Source organism: Equus asinus, chromosome 12, assembly GCF_041296235.1.
Source record: "Equus asinus isolate D_3611 breed Donkey chromosome 12, EquAss-T2T_v2, whole genome shotgun sequence".
Classification (NCBI taxonomy): Eukaryota; Metazoa; Chordata; class Mammalia; order Perissodactyla; family Equidae; genus Equus; species Equus asinus.
In genome coordinates this window covers 54,791,193-54,797,669 of record NC_091801.1, presented here as the reverse complement: position 1 = coordinate 54,797,669, position 6,477 = coordinate 54,791,193, and the positions used below count along the sequence as shown (strand labels likewise).

The 6,477-nt window shown below is 42.2% G+C and overlaps 1 pseudogene; it reads left to right on the top strand.

The window, feature by feature from the left end:
• The first annotated feature begins 1,803 nt into the window (after nucleotides 1–1,803).
• Nucleotides 1,804–4,087, top strand: LOC139039809 (ferritin light chain pseudogene; annotated as a pseudogene).
• Nucleotides 4,088–6,477: the final 2,390 nt, after the last annotated feature.

Genomic DNA, 6,477 nt, shown 5'->3' with positions numbered 1-6,477 from the left:
CTGAAATTTAGCCAGTAGGGGGCAGTCAAAGAGTGGCTCATAGAATTCAACTCACGCAGGCTCTTTCCACAGTTCTTGAAGAATTCCTTCTAGTAAGCTTCTGTAACTCTAGAAAGTCCTATGCATTTATTGTATCATTTCTGGGTTCTGGATTCATGTTACAGTTATAACAATTTTCTCCTTACAAAGTGTTGATTTCCTTTAAATTATTCAGGATCTCAAATTTGTGAAGTATTGTTAACTAGACCATCTTTAATTTAATGTGACCTAAACGTTTTTTAAAAAACTCACTACAAAACAGAGAATGAAAATTTTCTCTGTATCTGTGAAAAATCTGAATATAATTCAGAAATGTTGAATGAAGGATTTATCTAGTGTGAGCGAGCATAAATAGGTGGAGTTGGCAGATAAGGAAAGATAAGTAAAACTTCTAATATTTAGAGTCAAATCAGAAAAGTCAAACTCTTGGTTTTAATTTCCTAGTTACTCAAACTACCAAATCCCCCTGAGAAACAGTGGGATGGAAATGCCCTCTGGGGAGAATTTCTAGTACTTTCAGAAGAAAATTGTACAGAAATAGGCATGTTTGCGGCACTTGAGTCACTCACTCGTAAGTCACATCCAGTCTGCCCCTGGGAATTGTGAATCAGTTAAGTATCAGAATCAAGAACTTCCAATGAAGATGACATGAACTTTAGTTTTAAAAATGGGTGAACATTCAAGACTGACATTTTAATTTTTTAAAAAAAAAATTGTTTTCATATGCTAGTTGCAACAGAAATCACGCAACACAGATTCAATTCAATCCAGCAAACAACTTATAGCCACTGTGTGCCAGCCCCTGTGCCCATCACTGATGGAAGAAGGGAACAGAATATGACCAGAATAAGCAACCACCATTGTGGAAGTCGTTGTGGGGGACACTTCTTGCAGGGGATGCACCCTGATGGGATGGGGTGCTCTTGATCACTTTCTACGCCAGTGGTTCTCAAAGTGTGGCATGCTCCCCCTCCCCTCAAGCTAGCAGCATCAGCATCATCTGGGCACTTGTCAGAAGTGCAAATCAATGATGCTGTACGTGGAGCCCAGCGAACTGTTTTAACAAGTTCTCCAGCTGATTCTGCTGGGCGATCAAGTTTCACACTCAATCACTGCCCCGGCACAGGTAGATTAATCTACCTGAAACATTGGAAGAAAGAATGGGGCGTGCTTCACTCAGCTGCTCCCTTCCTCCTGCGAGTGAGCTGCAGGCAGGGAGCAGGACTTCTCATCTCCTTCTCTGACACGGGCTCTCCCTGCCCACCCGGGGATTTTGATTCTAGAATTCGTATTGCTTCTGCCTGCAGATACATGCCGCACCTTCCTAAGCTAGCCTCTTACTTATAAAGCTGATGTTAGGGATTTTATCAACCCTATGCCCTGCCTTTTCAGATTCCAGGCAGGGAAGAGGGATTACGTTTAGTGGACCCCCTTGAAGACCCTAATGAAGTAGGTGATCTAGCTGAGGAGATAGATTTAAACGAAGTTTAAGTTTAAAACAGTGTAAATCTCACAGTCTTAATATAATTACTATCTCTAAAGAACTCATCTCTTTGCAATATAAAAAGTTGTCTTTTTTTGTTTCTTTCAGCATTTTTTCCATTATTAACTTTTATTTTTGAGGAAGATTAGCCCTGAGCTAACATCTGCTACCAATCCTCCACTTTTTGCTGAGGAAGACTGGCCCTGAGCTAACATCTGTGGCCATCTTCCTCTACTTTATATGTGAGACGCCTGCCACAGCATGGCTTGCCAAGCAGTGCCATGTCTGCACCCGGGATCCGGGCCTCTGAACCCCAGGCCACCAAAGCGGAACCTGAGAACTTAAGCAGTGCGCCACCGGCCAGCCCCCATATTAACTTTTTTTGGTCTCAGAAATAGCAACCTGATCCTTATAGCAAAATTAGACATTTTATAATGAGAAAAAACAAGCTGCTCACACAACTTCTTACTTTAAAAAGTGTATCTTGTGGAATATTTTAAGAAAACTTGAAGGATGGATCCATTTAACGCTCATTTAAATATATTGGAAATTGATGACTCAGAGTGTTTTGGGTGACTTCTTTTGTAATCATTGCATTATAAGAAGGACAGGCTTTACCTGTGGTTGAAAATTAAAATTCCTGCCCCGCTTCTCTTTGCTAGTCTCAGTCCTGCCCATTCCTTACCGCCTGGTGTGAATTTCTTTTCCTTGCCTGTCTTACTCACCAGGGACCCTTTCCTTCTCTGAAGCCCGTAGAACTCACGGCCTGGTCTTCTTGCCTGACACTTCCCCCGTCCTGTGCTCCTTCGTTAGCCATGTCCTGTTTTCTCAGATTTATTATGAATAGGCAGCATATTACTCTCCTTCATATTCTCAGCACTGTAGTAGAAGATACATACATGTATGTTGAATATAACGTTCATTTCTTATGCATCTTTAACACTTTATTTCTGAGTATTCAAGAAATGACTCAAATTTTACTTATAAAACTTTTATATAATTTAGTTGTGTACTTTTAATTGATTCATTGATTTAACTTTAGAATCTGTCATTTTAAGGAAGTCTCATGGAAACAAAGTAAATTGGTGATAGCCGAGGGCTGGGGGAGTTGGTAAAATGGAGAATGATGGCTGATGATACAAGTTTCTTTTGGGGGTGATGAAAATGTTCTAAAATTGATTGTGGTGGTAGTTGCACAATTGTGTGAATCTACTAAAAATGACTGAATTGTACACTTTACATGAGTGAGTTATAGGGTGTGTGAAATATATCTCAACAAAGCTGTTATTAAAAACAATCTCGTATGATAAAGACTAGAATGATATAGATGCAAGAAATTTCAGTATTTTGACTCAGGTACCAGTAGATTTGTCTCCATGACCTATAACATAGAATATAAAGGGAAGCTTGAAGTCATGAAAATCTTTATGAAAAACTCATAATCTTTTTCTCCTTGATTTCCCTTTTTCCAGATGTATATGAAGTGTGCTAAATCTTGCTCAATTTCTGGGAAGATTTTATTTCTAAGTTCCAAACTATTTTCATATCCAGGAAAGGGAGTTCTTCAAAAATTGATTTATCGCTTTAGATGGGAGGCTTGGTGACATGTTTTAAAACCTGCTAAAGAAATGGAGGCAGCGCCCCCAGCTGTCCGGCACATCTGACTCTTGATTCAACAGAGTTTGGATGGAACAGACCCGGAACTCCCCTTCTTCCAGCCTCCCATCACCCTCCAACCTCCTTTCCAGCGGCATTCTCTGGGGTCATCTTGGCCTCGCCTGCCTCCGGGACCAGCCAACACTGTTTTTTGTTGTTAGCTTCTTATTGCTGAGCAACCGTGAGCTCCTAGGTTACTACACAATTATTCCACCGAGGTGGAGGCCGCGGTCAACTGCCTGGTCAATCTGCATCTGTGAGCCTCCTCCACCGCCCTCTCTCTGGGCTCATCTCATCTCCACCTCAAAGATGTGGCTCTGGAGGGTGTGGGCCACCTCTTCCACCAGTTGGCCAAGGAGAAGCACGAGGGCACTGAGTGTCTCTTGCAGATGCAAAACCAGCGCTGGGGCTGTGACCTCTTCCAGTATGTACAGAAACTCTCCCAAGATGAGTGTGGTAAAACCCAGAACTCCATGGAAGCTGCCATTGGGCTGGAGAAGAACCTGAATCAGGCCCTTTGAGATCTTCATGCCCTGGGTTCTGCCAGCACATACTCCATCTTTGTGACTTCTAGGAGAGCCACTTTCCAGATGAGGAGGTGAAACTCATCAAGAAGATGGGTGATCACCTGACTAACCTCCCTGGTGGGCCGGCCCTCAGGTCGGGCTGGGCAAGTGTCTCTTCAAAAGGCTCACCCTCAAGCACCACTGGGAGCTTCCGGAGCCCAGCAGCCTTGGAGGGGCCCCTCTGTCATCCCCGAGGTGTAAGGGCTTCTGCCTGAGCCTCTCCCTGAAGCCACTAGACAGCTTTTTAACCACTCTGGAGCCCTCTCCCAAGCAGTGCACCAGATGGAAACAAAGATTTTTGCAGAACAATAAAAGAAAAGAAAGAACTGGAGAATTTGCATAGTGCATTACTAGCAACCACAAGGGTCTACTCTGTGTTAAAAATGGTTAACACTTGTCGTTCATTATCCTTGTTTTACAGGTGAGGAAACTGAGGCATGGAGACTTTAAGCCCAAGGTCACTCTGCCTGTAAGTGACAAACCCAGCTGGGAATAGTCTATATCCAGAGCCTGGGTGCTTAACCTTTGTACTTTGCTGTCTTCACTGAGTAGATCTCTATATGAAGGAGCCTTCCCATTGCCAAGTCTCATTCCTTGTGCAGACAGGAAAATAACACAACACTGAAGTGTCTGCTAGAATGGAAAAAATAACAAGAAAACATGATTATAACAAATGCTAGATTAGAGTAGGTTCAAATTCTAGCCACTTCACAGGTTCAACCAATGTGAGCATTGTCCCTAACCTGTAAACCTAGAAGCATGCTGTCCACTACAGATCTAATGAGGATTAATAATAACAATGTGTGTGAAAGTGTGCATTACCCCATGGGGACCCAGTAAATGTTTGATTTATAAATGAATGAATACAAAGTGCGTATTTTTCCAATCAAACAGGTCCTCCTTTATTTACATATAATGCTTTATGGCAGAAATTCAAAATTCTTTATAAATGTTTTCTTTTAACTCATAACCCAGCAGTTATGAAGTTGGGACAAATATCTGCAAAATTTGTAGTTTGTGGAAAAGGTATTGAGAAGGAACAATAATAAGTATAAAGAAGAAATTTTTATTTTAGTGTTTTCATGTAGATAGATGGTATTACTAGTGTTAGTACTATAATTTCCAATACTTAATTAATTCAGCCATATTTACTATAGGCTCTCCTAAGTGTCTGATATTACTTAGGCACTAGAGATAGAGCCAGCCATGAATGGGACAGACCAGGGCCATCACGGAGTTTACCTTTTAGGAGAAGAGGAGAGAGAAAGACAATAAACAAGTAAAATAAACAAATGAACAGGAGAAAGCCTGGTAGAGATGAGTGCTAATGGGTTAGCTGAAAGGATTTGGTTTAGAATGGGATGAAACCAATCCTCGGGGCTCATTTTGCTGATCCTAGAAGACATCTCCGACACTTGTAAACTATCGATTTTGCTGCAAAAATGTCAGCTGTATTGCTGTAGAGAATCTTAAATAGAGTAAGTTCTTTATAATGAGAGAACTATATAACAATAACAATCAATTTTCACAACGTGCTTTCAGGGCAGAAAGCCCCTCAAGGTGTGTGTGCTAATAGAATGACTTGATTCTGTTAAGTTATTAATAGACTTAGATGCTGAACTCTGCAGCTCTCTCTCTCAACAGGTCCTGGGAGCAGTCGCTACCACCTCCAAACAAAACCGAGTCAGGTGAGGAAGCCTGATCAATAAGAACCATCTCCATGTTCTTGCCGGGAAAAATATGCTCATTTTCCCCCCTCATCTTTTCTGGAGAGAATTTTTATGGTTCTTCTCACTGATTAATCATCTGTTTATTGGTTTATCTTCAAACCGCAGGTACAGCCAGGCGGGCGTAATGTGAGACTTTTCAACAGATGCACTTTGGGACCCCGGGGTGGGGGGTGGGGGGCGATGTCTTGTAAACTCCAAGGGTGCATTCATTTTTGTGCCCAAGTATTTCTGAGGCTTCCGTAACTTCAAGTGACTGTTTTGTTATGTGTTTTTGTGTAGTGATTTTTCTGTGAGTCAAGAGGGAATGTATCTGTGGACTCAATGAAAATTTGGTCCCTAAGAGATGAGAGGTCAGCACACAACACTTTATAATCTGTTGTATCCCCCTCCCCCCACCCCTTGCACCAGGGACAAAAGGAAACTCTTCTGAAAGTCAGCTACTGAAAAACAAATCTTGAGGCCGGCTCTGTGGCCAAGTAGTTAAGTTTGTGTGCTCCGCTACATTGGCGCAGGATTTCACTGGTTTGGATCCTGGGCACGGACCCAGCATGGCTCATCAAACCATGCTGAGGTGGCGTCCCACATAGCAGAACCAGAAGGACCTACAACTACAACATACAACTGTGTACTGGTAGGCTTTGGGGAGAAGAAGAAAATAAAAAACAAAATAAATCTTGGGGCTGCCCCAGTGGCATAATGGTTAAGTTCATGGGCTCTGCTTCAGTGGCCCGGGGTTCCCGGGTTGGGATCCCAGGTGTGGACCTACACACTGCTCATCAAGCCATGCTGTGGCAGCATCCCACATACAAAATAGAGGAAGATTGGCACAGATGTTAGCTCAGGGGAAATCCTCTTCACACACACAAAAGCAAAAACAAGTCTTTAGTAATATCAGCTTATATCTTAGAAAGAGGATGCTTTCTTGAATGCATCACATAGGCTTACTTTCACTTAGAGGAGAGGATACCTCCTTACTTGTTAGGTGTTATTTTCCATCTTTCTG